Raw genomic sequence first — 15,747 nt, forward strand, 5'->3', positions numbered from 1 at the left:
CGGCCTATGGGCCAAACAGCAGTGCAGAGTACCCAGTATTCTTGGAGTCCCTAGGAAGGGTACTTGAATGTGCTCCGACTGGGGATTCCATAGTTCTACTGGGGGACTTCAATGCCCACGTGGGCAACAACAGTGACACCTGGAGGGGCGTGATTGGGAGGAACGGCCTCCCCGATCTGAACCCAAGCGGTGTTCTGTTGTTGGACTTCTGTGCTAGTAACAGTTTGTCCATAACAAACACCGTGTTCATGCATAATTGTGCCCATCAATGCACATGGCACCGAACCCGGTGGTGGACACCGGAAGTAAGGGATGCCGTCAAGCTGAAGAAGGAGTCCTATCGAGCATGGTTGGCTTGTGGGACTCCCGAGGCAGCTGACGGGTATTGGAGGGCCAAGCATGTGGCAGCCCGAGCGGTTGTGGAAGCAAAAATCCTGGAGGCCATGGAGGAGCACTATTGGTCGGCCTCGAGGAAATTCTGGCAAACCATCTGGTGCCTCAGGAGGGGGAAGCAGTGCCCTGCTAATACTGTTTACAGTGAAAGTGGGGAGCTGCTGACTTTGACTGGGGATATTGTTGGAAGGTGGAAGGAATACTTCGAGGATCTCCTCAATCCTGCTGACATGTCTTCCATCATGGAAGCAGAGGCTGAGGACCCTGAGGCAGATCCACACACTACCTAAGCCAAAGACACTGAGGTTGGGAAGCTCCTCAGTGGCAGAGCACCAGGAGTCGATGAGATTTGTCCTGGGTACCTTAAGACTCTGGATGTTGTGGGGCTGTCTTGGTTGACACGACTCTGCAGCATCGCATGGCAGTTGGAGACAGTGCCCTTGGACTGGCAGACCGGGGTGGTTGTCCCTCTTTTTAAGAAAGGGGACCGGAGGGTGCGCTCCAATTACAGAGGGATCACACTCCTCAGCCTCCCCGGGAAAGTCTATGCCAGGGTACTGGAGAGGAGAATCTGGCCAATAGTCGAACCTCAGATCCAAGAGGAATAATGTGGTTTTCGTCCTGGTCATGGAACATTGGACATGGACATGGAACAGCTCTATACCCTCCGGAAGGTACTTGAGGGTTCATGTATGTTCATGCATGTATTTGTTTTTTAGCTGATATGTTAAGTTATAATAGCACTACATAGAAGAATAACATAGGTAGATGTTGACAGTAGACACTGGGTTTGTCATAGGGCCGGATGCAGTTCAAACATGTAGATCTGGATGGAGAGAGACCCGCAGAAAGACACAGCGTGAGATAGGGAGGGAGAGATACAAAACTACGAGGAAAACTGGACATGCAGTTAGTGACATAATATAACGGATCATATGTTGACCTAATGAGAGGAGAGGAAAAAGATCAGAGGAAATGGGACTGTAGAGATGGTGGAGATTTTGAGGAAGTGGGGGAACTGCTTGGTGGATCATGTTCGTGCCCTCCAGCAGCATAGGCCTATAGCAGCATAGCTATGATAGAAATGAAAGACTAAGAGTTAGTCAGCCCTATTCTACCTGTGGCAGTGTCACACACATGATTGGGACTTAAAATTAAAATTTAAAGGTTCTGGGATTTGGACAGGTTTGGAACCACATCAAGCTAAAATAACCAAACACAAGATTGTAGTTCAAAAAAGAGGAAGCACCATTTATTTACCATAATTTACAGAGATACATTTCTGGTGGGCTGGATTTAGAATGGTGGCAGCACGACCTTCAATCACGGTGGGGGCAGGAGGGGGACAAAAAATCCTCAGTTCATCATCATATTTGAGTTCTGATTATTTTTTTTTGTTTACATAAATTTGTGATGAAACATCCTGCATCGTAATCCATGATTATGTTGTAAGATCTTACTGAAATGTTTCAGTTAAATTATTGTGAAAGGTCACTTCCTGAGTAACGTGAACTGGAAATTGTGAGCGGAAATTGAGGGAGAGAGGAAAAGAGATGAGAGATGACTGTCTACTACTGGCTAACCAGGCGTACACGATAATTATTCTGAATATGGAGGAAAATAATATCTGAGAATAATGTATGTGAAAATATGTTCTTGTTTCAGTTTTCACGGACATCAGTAAGAGGCGTGATACTTGTTACCAGAGTAGATACACTACCTCCACTGGAAGGCGTGCGTTCCACCCGTACATGAGGAAATGAGGAGTATAGCTTCTACAAGCATGTGTGGAGTTATTATAGGCCTGTACCAGTTCTGGCAAATACTAGACCCACCTTGAACTTTGCTCAATTTCCAATGCACCCTACATATTAAGTCTGGTTTAAGGTCTGGTTCCAGCACTCACAGGTGGCGCTGCCCTCTGGATGGTAGGGGGTTGTCCTTCTTTTCCTGCATCCATAATATTGACTAAGTTCTTTCAGCAAAGCAGAGTCAAAGTTTGCACCTTGGTCCAAATGAAAACGTTCAGGACATCCCACAGTCTGAGTTATTTGTTTGAGAATAAATTTGACTGTGGTACTCGCCGTCTGGTCCCGGGTGAAGACGGCCCATGCATACTTTGTAAATAGATCACTCGCTATGAGTATATTCTGGTATGCATCTGTAGGTCTACCCAAAGTCAAAAAATCAAGGGCTACAACTTCAAGGGGAGCAGGTGTAGTAATGGACGTCATGGGTGCTTTACCTTCAGGATGTGACTTATGTCGAACGCATTTTCACACCTGGATGTCCACTCAGCCATATCTTTTTCCATTCAAGGTCAATAGAAAGCTCTACGGAGGACGGAGCAGATCTTTGCAGCACCCAAGTGGTCTTGGCATCTGTGATACTCATCACATGTAGCCCATCGATGCTAGGGGGACAAGATTGTGAAACATTACTTTTTTAGAGGCTGGGTACTGGGACCACCGAGTCAATACTCCATCCACCACTGCAAGATGATCCCACTGCCTGAGGAGCCTGGTCACTGCTGCTGTTTCCTTACTGCGCTTCCTTTTTATAGGTAGCTGTCTTCTGCTGACATAACACCTCAGGCGTTGAATGAGTCACCCTCCTGTAATGGCTGCCAGTAACCAGGGGCCCATACAGCATGAACTGTACATGCCCCGACCTCGGAGGTTTCCTTTGGAGGATGGGAGTTTTGGACCTGTGCATTAGCATTTTCCTTTCCTGGCCTATACTTCACATCAAAGTGGTATTTAGCAAGCTGAGCCGCCAAGCATTGCTTGACGGCCCCAAGTTTAGCTGACTGAAGGTGGACAAGGGGATTGTTATCTGTGAACTGCATGCCCCAGAGGAAGTCCTTAAACTTGTCAGTTATAGCAAATTTTAAAGCAAGAAGTTCAAGCCTAAATGAACTATAATTAGCATCATTCTGGATGAAGACAGCGGCTGGCATAGGCTATCACATGTTCTTTTCCGTCTTGAACTTGTGCCAGGACCGCACCTAAGCCATAAGGCTGGCAACAGTGTAAACTCTGAAGGGAAGGGGAAAATCTGCAAAACCAAGAACCCGAGATTGGGCAAGTGATTCCTTCAGGGTTTTGTAGGACTCCTCACACTGTGTGGACCACTGTACCATGGCTTTCTTCTCACTTTTGGGGACACCGACCAAAGGGCGTTAAGCGGCTGTGCTAGTTTGAAAAGCTAACAATGAATACCAATAGCTAGCAAAACCAAGAAATGACCTCACATGACTAACAGTCTGTGGTATGGCCCAGTTTTGCACACATGCTATCTTTTCAGGGTCTGGCGCCATCCCTTCCCCACTCACCACATTGTTGTCACAGTGATGACAACTCCCAACTTACCCTTACTGGTAGCGCATAGGCTCCACACTCTTAATCTTACTCTCCCACCTTGTATCCGTCCACATCTTTACTGTAAGATTAGTGTGCTCTTTGAGTATGCTCCATCTTTGCGTGGAAGCAGAAAACAAATTGTAGAGCCTCTGTAGAATGCCAAAATAACTGGTGGCATCGACTGAATGTTTGGCTGCATCAGACACAACAAGATTCATGGTATGAGCCCCGCATGGCACAAACAAGGAGCCTTGCTTGAACCCCCTTGTTCTGTCCACGCATGTTAGCCCAGATACCTATCCCTCCCCTCAGGCAGACGGCTGAGGAGCATCCGGAGCAAGACTACCAGGCTCAGAAACAGCTTCTTCCCTGAAGCTGTCAGACTGCTGAACTCTAACCATGCCCTGTGAAGCACAGGGAAGGATGTGATGCAGGTGGAGGTTGGTGTCGGTGAATGGAGCTCTGGAGAAATCTGTGAACACACAGAGAGAGTGCGAGCCAAGGCAGTATAACAGATAAAGACAGAACAGCAAATGTGTAGGAGAAGAGAGGAAAGGAGAGGAGAGGCGAGTAGATGGCTCCTTGTATCCTGAGGAGTTTCCCAGCAGTCTAAGCCTATGGCAGCATAGCTATAAAATGGTTCAGTTACCTGAGCCAGCCCTAACTACAACTATACTACTATATAGTTATAGTTATCCCATCCTCATCGCAACAGAGTTAAAAAAGTAGTGGTGCATTTGGTAAGACAGGGGACTCAGGTCCAGTCCAGTTGTAGCACACCTGTAGCTCAGTTGGTAACATGTGCGCTCCGTGTTCTGAGGCCTATGCAGTGGTTCGACTCCTGCATATGGCTTGTTTCCTGCGTGTCGTAAAATAAGTTTGGGGGCAGCCATGGCCTAGAGGTTGGAGAAGCGGCTTGTGATTGGAGGGTCACCGGTTCGATTCCCCCACCGGACGGGCAAGAAAACTTTGGGTGTGGTGGAGTGATTAATGCGACAAATGCCCCCCCCCCCCCCTTCATTAGCCAGCTGATGTGCCCTTGAGGCACTTAACCCCTAATTTGTTTCCCGGGTGCTTGATGAAGCCCACTGTTCCTGTGTGCTACACTGAATGTAATTTGCTGGGTGTTACATATGTGTTCAGGGTTAAATGTAGAAAACAAATTCAGTGTGTGTATGTAAAAATATATATACTGCAAATAAAGCTGATTCTAAAAGCTCTATCTTAGAGGAATGTTTTAAGATAAGATGAACTTTATTGGTTACAAAAAAATATAGAGGTAAAATAAATTAACAATTTACAAGGTACAGTAAACACAGTACAATATACAGCTGTATATAAGTCCTCATAAGGAGGACTAGATAATAGAATTATATAGTCTGACAGCAGTGGTAGCGCTCCTTCCTCCACTGAGGGTGTAGTAGTCTGGTCCTGCAGCTTTCCTGCTGTTTAGCCGCCTCAGTTCTCTCCTTACCTCGTCCGATGTTAAGAAGAGGGGTGGGGAGGGGAAAGGGGTGGACAGTACGGGCTGGGGGGGCTGATAGTGGTGGTGTGAAGACATCTCACACATCTCTGCTGGCCTGGAGATGTGTGAAGAGGGGAGAGGATAGGTGTCAGAGGGGGTGGGGTTGCAATTAAATCTGTTGAAAAACAGGTTTAATTCACTTGTCCAGCGCTGGTTGCCTTCAACTGTCCCTCTGGCTGCGTTCTGACCATGTCCTGAGATGGTCTTCAGGCCCCTCCACACATCTCGTGTGTTGTTCTTCTCCAGCCGCTCCTCCAGCTTCTTCTTGTAGCTGTTCTTGGCCCGCCTGATTGCATACTTGAGTTCACACTGTACTCTCTTCTGCTCCACTCTGTCCCCAGAAAAGAGTTTTCAGTTTTCAGTCTGGACTTAAAAGTGGCGAAAGTGTCTGCCTCTCTGACCCATGGAGAGAGTTGGTTCCACAGAAGTGGAGCACGGTAGCCAAAAGCTCTACCTCCCAGTCTGTTTTTAGAGATACTGGGAACCACTAGCAGACCTGCATTCTGGGAGCGAAGTGTTCTACTGGGGCAATAAGGAACAATGAGGTCCTTGAGATAGGATAGAGCTTTCTTATTGAGAGCCTTATAAGTCAGTAGAAGGATTTGAAGTCTATCCTATGTCCTACAGGAAGCCAATGGAGTGAGGCTAAAACAGATGAGATATGCGCTCTCTTATTAACTCCTCTCAATACCCTCGCTGCAGTATTCTGGACCAACTGGAGACTCTTCAGAGAGTTTTTACATCATGACAAAAGAGAATTACAATAGTCCAGCCTACAAGTGAGGAATGGATGGACCAGTTTCTCAGCATTACTCTGAGAAAGGATGTTCCTTATTTTAACTATGCTATGAAGGTGAAAGAAGGCAGCCCTAGTGATAAGTTTTATATGGGAATTGAAAGACAGGTCCTGGTCGAAAATAACTATAATAATAATAATAATAAGATTTCTCACCACTGTAATAGAGTTCAAGGTGATGCCATCCAGGGTGGTGGCCCGGCTAGAAAGAGTCCCTGCGATGTTTAGGTCCAAATACAATAACTTCTGTTTTTTTCTGAATTAAGTAATAAGAAGTTGGAAGACATCCAGGACCTTATGTCTTTCAGACAGTTTTCCGAATTGGTAAGGTGACTTCTGTCATCTGGTTTTATAGCTAAGTATAGCTGAATATCATCAGCATAATAATGAAAATTGATGGAGTGCTTCCAGATAATATTCCCTAATGGAAGCTTGTAGAGAGTGAAACGTATTGGCCCTAATGCTGAACCCTGAGGTACACCATAAGTAACTTTACTATACTTGGAGCAATTACGATTATTGTCACAAACTGATACCTGTCCGATAAATATGACTTCAACCATCGAAGCACGGATTCTTTAATCCTAATTTCATGGTCCAGTCTCTGGAGAAGAATGTTGTGATCAATGGTATCAAATACAGCACTGAGATCTAGACGTACAAGTATGGAGACAAGACCTCTATCAGATGCCAGGAGAAGGTCGTTAGAAACTTTTTTCAGTGCTGTTTCAGTACTATGGTGTTCTCTAAATCCAGATTGGAAAGCTTCAAAAAGGTCGTTAGAGTGGAGATGTTGATGTAGCTGCTTTAGGACAACCTTCTCAAGGATCTTGAAGATGTATGGAAGGTTGGATATAAGTCTGTAATTAACTAATACATCTGGGTCAAGGGAAGGTTTAATAGTGGTTTGATGACAGTCACCTTAAAGGCCTGTGGTACATAACCTGTGACTAAAGAGAAAAACCCCACAGTAGACCCTGGCTCTAGGTGGGCAGCCATCTGCCTTGATTTGATGCATTGTGCGAGAGAGAAAGAGTGAAAGAGATGGAGACAGAGGTGGAGAAAGAGAGAGAAAGAAGGTGAGAGGAAAGGGGCGGCACTGAGAGGGAGGGGGAAAACACACAGAGATGCAACAGTACTGGAATGATCAAAGTGATATTGACAATAATAATAATGATAGTAATAAGAAGAAGAATATATAAGAAGAAGAATCTAGAAATATGAGTGGTAATAACAGTAATTGTTATCAAGCAGAACCACAGCAGGAGGACCAAACATGATCCATGGGAACTTGTGACATGAGAAAACAGACTCCAGGGAAGAAGTCAAGAGTTTTATACCTCTATACCCTTGTTTCATCACATATAAAGCCTACTGTATATATGTGTATAAATAGTTAATGTACTATACTGTGTACTGTATAAGGACATCCAGGCAAGTGGCAAGTATGCCGCCACCATTACATCAGGCAAGGTTGAAATAGTGCTTTTCAGGGTTTAGGTTTAGTGGCTCTACTCTACTACTCTACTCAAAAACATAGCATACAACTTCAGTCTTCTACCTACTACACTTAAAAAAAATTGGAGTGACATTTACTTAAAAAAAGCTAGGCAAGTTTTTCCACACGGAAATCCCTTGTAATTTTTACTCAGGATAATTCTAAGTAGCATTTACTTCCTAAAAACACCTTTTCTTTACAAAAAATACTCAAGTAAATCTCACAAGCAGTACTCACCTATTGGAAGTAAATTTTACTCAATTACCATTGCATTTTAATTGCAAAATCCAGTTAAATATTTCTGGTGGTTCTTATTCTTATTTAATTAATCTTTTCTTTGTTTAATTCTATGAAATGATTAAGCAGTATTTACTTGAATTAAATTTAATTTATGACTTCACATTACCACAATAAATTTGTTGCCATTTCTGTGAAGTGAATAAATAAACATTGTCAATTTTTCAAATGGACATTTTATTTTCCCATTTGCACTGACATATGTATGTCTACATAACATCATAACCTTCTTTTGGTGTACATGAACAAGGATTGAAAACACACACACACTTCTGTCTCATTACAGACAGACACCCACTCATGCACGCATGCACACGCACACACACTCCTGTCCACACACAATAGGGCTGAGAAACAGTGATCATCCTTTACAATCTAATAAACACAGCCATTGTATTGCAGGTGAGGAATTCTCCCACACACTCAATGGAGAATTAGTGTGAATATCCTCTTAAAAGAAAACATGACCTGCTGCTGATGACACTTTCTTCCAAATGTTCACAGATTTCTAAAAATCGGGGAAGAAATGACTTTCAGAAATGACACACACACACGCACACACACACACCTTGGCAATTTCACATATGTAGGGTATTCCTTTCTTTTAAACCTCAGAACAGAGAAGAGGTATCACTGCAACAACAGCAACTGAATCAACTGTCTAACACTGAATCGCTGTGATCACAGAAGGAAATGTGAGAAGAACAAGAACTAAAAACCTTTCCTTTGTGGAGCATGGGCACATGGATTCAAAACACTGCAGCACTGTACACACTCATGCTAGTAGTTTCCTGTGGAGAGCCTGGACCTTTGAAGACATTTTGAGAGCATCGAGCTCAAGAAGCATTTTCTGAAATACCTCAAATGTGTATTTGAGGTTCAGTGGTTAACTCAGATTGACTGCATAAATGACACCCATGAGGAGCAGACAAGCATTTGCCACACTCCTGCAGTCCTCCAACGCCTCTTTTCTCTCTATGAGTACAGACACGTAGCTGAGGTTTTGGCTTTCCTGTTCCAGGTTCTGACAGATGACGATGACTTTCATCAAGTGTTGACTGCAGTCCTCCTCACTGCCTCTTGGCTGACATCCTGTGAAAACATATACAACTAGAATTAGAAATCAATGGCTGAGTCTAGATTTCAAACAGTTTGTGAAAGGGAGGTTGAATAACATGGAATAGTTAAAAATGCCTAGACTGTTGAGGAAGGTGTGTCTGCAGACCCTGAGACTGCAGATACAGACCTGCAGGTCTGTCTGAATCTGCCGTCTCTGCATCTGCAGACACATACCATTGGGGAGTGTTTGAGGTTAGTGTAAAGCAGTGCTTCTCAATTATTTTCTGTTGCGCCCCCCCCCAGCAAGTAGAAAACAATTCGCGCCCCCCCCCGCCGCGACTATAAATAATAGTAATAATAATATGTAATAATATTTAATAATATGTAATAATAAGATGCTAACAATTCTCGCTGGTTTACTGAAGTAGCATTCACAAAGCGGGATGATTGTTGGCAATATTCGGCACGTTTTGGCTGAAAAAACTCCAGCGGCTTATCAGCATGATTGGGATGTAATGTCTTCAAGTGGGGCCTTAATTTATTTGGCTTCATGCTGTCCGCTGCCAACATTTTTAGACAGTAAACACACCGGTCTGTCGTCTCCCACTGTAGTCACAGTGAAGCCAAGCGCTACATATGCTTCGTCATATTTCCTCGTCTTAGCTTTCGGGTGAGTTACTTTTGTCTCATTATCTTCGTCTCTCTCCGCCTTTCTTCTCATCCCTGTTAAAAATTTCTTCATGTTGTCTCTTAAGGGTTCGCTTACTGCACTTCATATCGCCTGCTCGGTGCAAAAAAGCCGCTACACCATAGAGCTAATACTCCCTGCGCACACTCTGACAATGAGAGCGCCACTGCCAACTACTGTAGTGGATGTGCAATTACACTTTATTCTAGTACGGCAAAAAAAAGCATGTTCCCCAGGGTCACACGCGCCCCCCCTGGCATCGCATCGCGCCCCCCCAGGGGGGCGCGCCCCACTATTTGAGAAGCACTGGTGTAAAGAAATGCATGGAAATATAAATACACCACAGTGAACCACAATTCAGTGTAGAGGACGGTGAGATAATCCTTGTGGCTTTGATCATCCAAAAATCATAAAATTTACCTTGTATTCTTTGATCAGCTCCTCTACAGACTCTCCAAGGAACTCAACCAAGCAACGGATGATGATGTCTCTTCGGCCTTTGATATGTTGCTGTTAAAAATTATAAGAATATTTAATTCCAGAGAACAACACAGCACACACAAATGCAAACAGTTACCTATAAGGAATGTAAGCTTGCAACAGCACTCTATGTGGGTAAGTGTATTAGAAGTGTACAACATAAAATATATTTCTTATTGGTATCTGTTGAGACAATGTACTCCATCAAGGGCTCAATTGTAGCTATAGGAATCAAACCCAGAGACCACTCAGAGACTCACAGTGAAGATTATGTAAATGTCTCTGCTTTTTTTGAGCACATAATATGAGAGAGGACAAGATTGTCTATATTTCTGTGAGAAATCACACACAGTGATGAGATACAGAGAAAAGTTCGAGGTGAACAGACACTATCAAAATAAGACATCAGCAATACATTCATTAACATTAGATGATGCAGTTACATTAATTAAAACATTTACCTCACTTAGTGAGTCCAACATCGGTCTTATCTTCGTTCCTGCAATCCCGCCTTTCTTCCTAAATATCTCCACAAGTTTGGTGGTGTGCCTGTCCAGTTTGGACACAAATGTTTGCTCCAGATGAACTGTGGTTATTCGTTTGAACTCTTCTTTGACCTGAAACGAAAGATATAAACACAAAATATATAAACACAAATATCATATCCAGATAACTCAACAGACCCCAGGTACACTTAATTATTGAATGAACAGGTCCCCATCAGACAACCTCGTAGTGTAAAAGAGAACTGGAGTTACCTGAGTTTCACTGAACAGACCAGGCCATTGACAACCTCTTTTCTTCTGAGAGCGAAAGACTTCTCCATTTTCTCATTAATTATCTTCCCGTTGTTCTTCTTCTTTATTTCCTTGAGCAGATCTAGTCTCTCTCTTCTCTAAAGTTTCCTCTATCTCTCCTAATGGCAGTGGTGGCAGGTAATTCACTTCAGCTTTCTTCGCCCTTCTGATGCCTTTTGGTGAACCCTCTTCATTGATGCATCGTTTCTTCAGTGTGTTAACCTCCAGTTCTGCAATGGCTAGCTGGCGGCCTCTTAACTTTGCCCGGTAATTGCCCATTTTATACTTGATCCTCTGTTGCCAGCCATATAAGCCATTAAAAGACTGTGGCTCTTTGAGACATGGGTACTTTTCTACCAAAGCTTCAGCAACAGCTAAAATCTGGATACCAGTTGGGTATGCTGTGAAGCTAAATATTGTCTCTGATAGCTTCTCAAGTATGCTACTTGTTACTCTTGGGTTGTTCAGTTTGCCTTCCTTTTCATAATCCTTGCTTCCAGCTTCCAGTACAAGGTCAACATCATATGAAAAGGGCGGTATTTCAAACTTACTTGGCCATGGCTTAGATCTGAAAGATGTTCCACTTTCATCTTCTGGTGAAAGCAGGATTGTGTCCTGTGATCCAGATGAGTGGGTTAGGAAGACTGTGGTACTGGGGATTCTATGTCTGACAAATCCATAGGACTGACAGTTAAGACTACTGGTTCGGTCATTACAAGTTTCAGGGTAGCCTTATCGTGTATTTCCTCAATTGAGGTCAAAGTAAAAAACTGGTTATCGAAATCCACGTCCTGATACATTAAGTTAAGTTTAAAGTGACATATTTTGTCATTGGAGGGAACTCACTCCAACGAAATTTGTTCTCTGCATTTAACCCACCCAAGTGACGTGCACACACACACAGCAAACCCGGGGCAGTGGGCGACCGCGTGCAGAAACAGATGGGAATCTGCATTTCACCAGGTCAGATCATCCTTAAGTACATCTAATGAGATCTTTGTTGTTTTTGTGACTGCAACAGAAGTGATGGTTTGACAGCGTGTGTTTGATGGCACGCAACCATGAGCTGGTGCTTAGTTGCAAGGGACAGCAAGATATTCCTGAAACAACCAATGTGCCTGACGATTCTCTTAAAAAAGTTGTGTTTTGCCTCAAATCTCATTGTCCAAAGGGCAGCAACAGGGCCAAATTCACGTATGAGCTGAGGGTAGTGCCCCAGGAAATGGTGCTTTGGTTTCAACGTCTCTTGGGGAAAAACATCAAGGAATCTGCTTTGGTGTTCTGCAATCATACTGTCAAGATAGCAGATGCTTTCTTCTGTGTGGGCTGGAGACATGACAAGGGCCACAATGTCTTTCAATGTCATTAACATCTGCCATACAGGCTCATGTTCAGGTACTTTTAAACCTATTATCAGAGGCAGCAGTCGCAGTAAGCACCAGTTTTCATGTGCATTTCCCCCTAATGATTTTCGAGCGCTAAAGTTAGCAGGGATGAGATGAGGGCGATTGGTTTTATCACTCCATTTATATGGGAAATCACGGATGGCATTATTGAGTTCCATGAGAGAAAAGTATTTTTTCCTGGTCAGGATATCAAATGACAAAGCCAGTTTCACAGGAACAATGCCCTCCAGAGTGTCGTGTAAAACATCTGGGGGATACCCTGATGTCACGTGAAAATGTCCAAGTTTTTCTGACAATGCACTGTTTTTTCACACCATAGCAAGGTGTGTGACTTGGACTAGACACAGCTGTCTGTACATGCAGTGCATGCTGATCTTTAGTTCTTTGTTGAAAAGACCCGGATCTCACTTCACTGGACTGAAAGGCTGATCGCTCTCCAACACAAAAACGACAGACGCAAGGTCCTGTGAAGCTCTCGACAAATCCTGCCACAGAGTGGGCTCCCAAATTATCTGCCACCACACTAACCACAGTTCCTTTAATGGCTTTCCCTAACTCTGGAACAAAAAGCCCATCTTTCTCCAAGCTTTGAATATCTGTTAAGAGTGGCTCTAAAACTCTGTGGAATCCAAACTGCTTGGTGTCTTCAGCTTTACACAGAATTGCCAGATAGATTGATGCCAATGTGGACCGTAAGTGCACTGGAATATTTCCCAACACCCAATATACAGCAGTGACTTTGTGCACCTTTCGTGATGTCCCAAGAGCATTGCATACCTCAAACTCATCAATATAGAGTACTAGACTGATTCTGTCCTCTTTCACAGAAAAAAAATCATTCTTGTGATAGTGAGATCCATCACGGAATGTTTGGTACTTATTTTCAGAATTTCTTCCACATTCAAATGTCTTTTCTTGAAAACTCTTGCTTAGGACCTGCAACAAGGAGGGCAATATTGGAACGTATTGGAAGGTTTTCCCCTTCTTTTTGTCAAGTATATGTTCTTCGGGTTCAACAACTGAGAAATGTTGTTTCAAGAATTCTCTCCTCTTGTACTGAGTGGTGAAAGGCCCATCCATCCCCAAGGCAGTACTTATGGGGTGTGACTCACACAGATTTTTTACCAAATCTGAAACAACAGCTGGATCCAGATCACACTTATGGTTTCTCAAGGTCGACAAAACCACGTCTTTTATAAGTGGACCAGAGGCACATGTGGATATAAACTTAAGTTCATCTATTAATTCATCAATGCATTTGTTTGGGAAATTGAAAGTAATCTCCAACTTCAAAAAGAGATGACCAAACCTCTCTTTTATATCTTGGGTCAACTCCTGTGGTTCACCATCCAAAAGCTCTGAGCTTTCTTCCACATCATCACTATCATCCAGAGCTGAAATGAGTTCAAGGGGGGGTTGTTTTAAGATTTCTGTTTTAAAATCATCAATGGAGTGTGAATGGTGCTTTCTATGTCTGTGGGTAGCGAATGTTGAATAAATGTTTGTGCTGAAGTTGCAGTTTTTGAAGACACATGCTACAAGTTCAAACTTTCTCAAGTGGCCGCCAAGATGCTCAAAATACTGCTTTTCTGAATTAAAATAACTAGTGAAGCAGAGTAGACAAGAAAATGAAAGAGGTCCACTTTGTGTGGCCATCTGTGCATGCTGCCGAGACAAATGGGTCTGAAGGGCATTAAACGTTTTAAATGAGCAGGGGCAATCAGTGTGAAGACAAGGAACTGAATGGCTGCGCCCACCATGTCCATGCTTTAGTCTGTAGTGTTTCAACAATGGCCCCCTCTTCTCTGATTCAAACCTACATATCTTACACACCCATCTCATGTTGTTGCACCTGAAAAATACAAATTCAATACTTAAAAACTAAAACTGTGTTTTCTGTTCCTAATCATTACGAATTGGATCTTACCTTATCTCAGCTGTGGACTGGAAATTGCAAAGTGATGAGCAAATGACCTTAGGTTCTGTAAAAGGGAAAAAAGTGTTATCTATGAACTTTTTAAATACATTTCTATTAATACAGCCACAGTCGACCCAGACAAACAGACAGACATAGAGACACAGACACACACGTTTGTACTTCTATCTCCATGGGGACTCTTATTGACATAATGCATTACCTAGCTCCTTAACCTAAACCTAACCAAAACCCAATTCAAATATAAACTCTAAAACCAAGAAGAGACAGTTAGTCCCCACCAGTATAGTAAAAGTCAGAATTTTGTCCCCATGTGGATGGAAAAACACACACTCACACGCACACACACACGCGGACGCGATAATACTCTCAAATGCGGGTATCTGGTTTTGCACTTGTTTTCATCCAAACTTTGCAAACATGGTCGGGAGTTGCAGAAGACTATGGGGCGACACATACACAGACACACCATGCAAGCCAGCCATTCCTCCCAGCAACATATCCAGCTTTGATAAAACCAAAGCCTCCAGGCAAAAACGACAAGTGCGCTAGCTAGCTAACATTAGCAGAAGACGACAGCGACGAAAAACAAGCCGCCGACTTACACAAAAAATAACACATAAAACGGGCCTTACAACGTTTGTGTGCTTGTTAGCTTTTGTCAAGACGTACCTCAGCGGTCCCATGTCGACTAAACTCCCACTGCTGATCCACGGCCTCAGGTGTCCACATGTGCGAGGGAAGAAGCGCTCAACAGCACAGCGTGCAACAAACGACCTGACGTCACACACCGAGTGCAAAGGAGGTTGCCAAGTTCACTGATATCACCCAAGTGCATTTTACTTGCACATTTCAACTAATAAAGTTAATGGAGTAGTTTAGTGAATATTACTTGGAATAAAGAGTAAAATTTATATGCAAAATTGAGGATACATTCTTTTACCAAGTAACAAACCACATGAAAACTGACATTTTAAAGTAAAAGCACTCAAATGTTATTTGTTTGTAGAATTATATACATAATTGAAGTAATAATTACAGGGACAAAAAATCATTATTTTCAGTGTAGGAAAGCTTTGTGATGGTTACATGCAGTTGGTGTTTTTAAATAAAACAGATTAATCTAAAGCTGACGTGTCTCACGTGTTCTGGCAGCAGGGATGACATCTTTCTCAGGAATTCTGAAAACACATGTAACACTGTTGCTACTGTGCTACTGGTTTTATGAACAGTACCCAGCTTCGTTTGCTTACACTTGATATTATGTTTAACTGCGCTGAACAGTTCAAGGGTGTATATAGAGTGCACAACTGTCTTCTGTGTAAAAGAATAAAGGCTCTTTGTGTATTTCTCATGTCCACAGCTCAACTGGTTTTCCAGAAGACATAGGCCCAAAAAGCAGACAAACCAGAATCGAATGAAGAGTTATAAAACATAAATACATTTATTACAAAAAGCAGATTGATTAAGTCCAAACAGAAGATCCAGAAAGGAATCCAGGGGATGGGGG

General features: G+C 43.1%; 2 long non-coding RNA genes across 3 annotated transcripts; both read right to left on the bottom strand.

Moving 5' to 3' along the window:
- Positions 1-8,860: 8,860 nt before the first annotated feature.
- Positions 8,861-10,691, bottom strand: LOC124057827. Its single transcript, XR_006843166.1, has 3 exons — positions 10,560-10,691; positions 10,039-10,128; positions 8,861-8,963 (listed from the first exon to the last, which is right to left on the bottom strand). It is a non-coding gene; the product is annotated as an uncharacterized LOC124057827 (long non-coding RNA).
- Positions 10,692-11,900: 1,209 nt separating this feature from the next.
- LOC124057644 lies at positions 11,901-14,953 on the bottom strand. Of its 2 annotated transcripts, XR_006843145.1 has the most exons (4): positions 14,910-14,953; positions 14,229-14,283; positions 14,059-14,153; positions 11,901-13,682 (listed from the first exon to the last, which is right to left on the bottom strand). It is a non-coding gene; the product is annotated as an uncharacterized LOC124057644 (long non-coding RNA). The 2 variants fall into 2 exon arrangements; XR_006843146.1 differs by lacking the exon at positions 11,901-13,682 and having other exon boundaries at positions 14,046-14,153.
- Between the last annotated feature and the right edge of the window lie 794 nt (positions 14,954-15,747).

The sequence above is a fragment of the Scatophagus argus genome, chromosome 4 (genome assembly GCF_020382885.2).
Source record: "Scatophagus argus isolate fScaArg1 chromosome 4, fScaArg1.pri, whole genome shotgun sequence".
NCBI lineage: Eukaryota > Metazoa > Chordata > Actinopteri > Scatophagidae > Scatophagus > Scatophagus argus.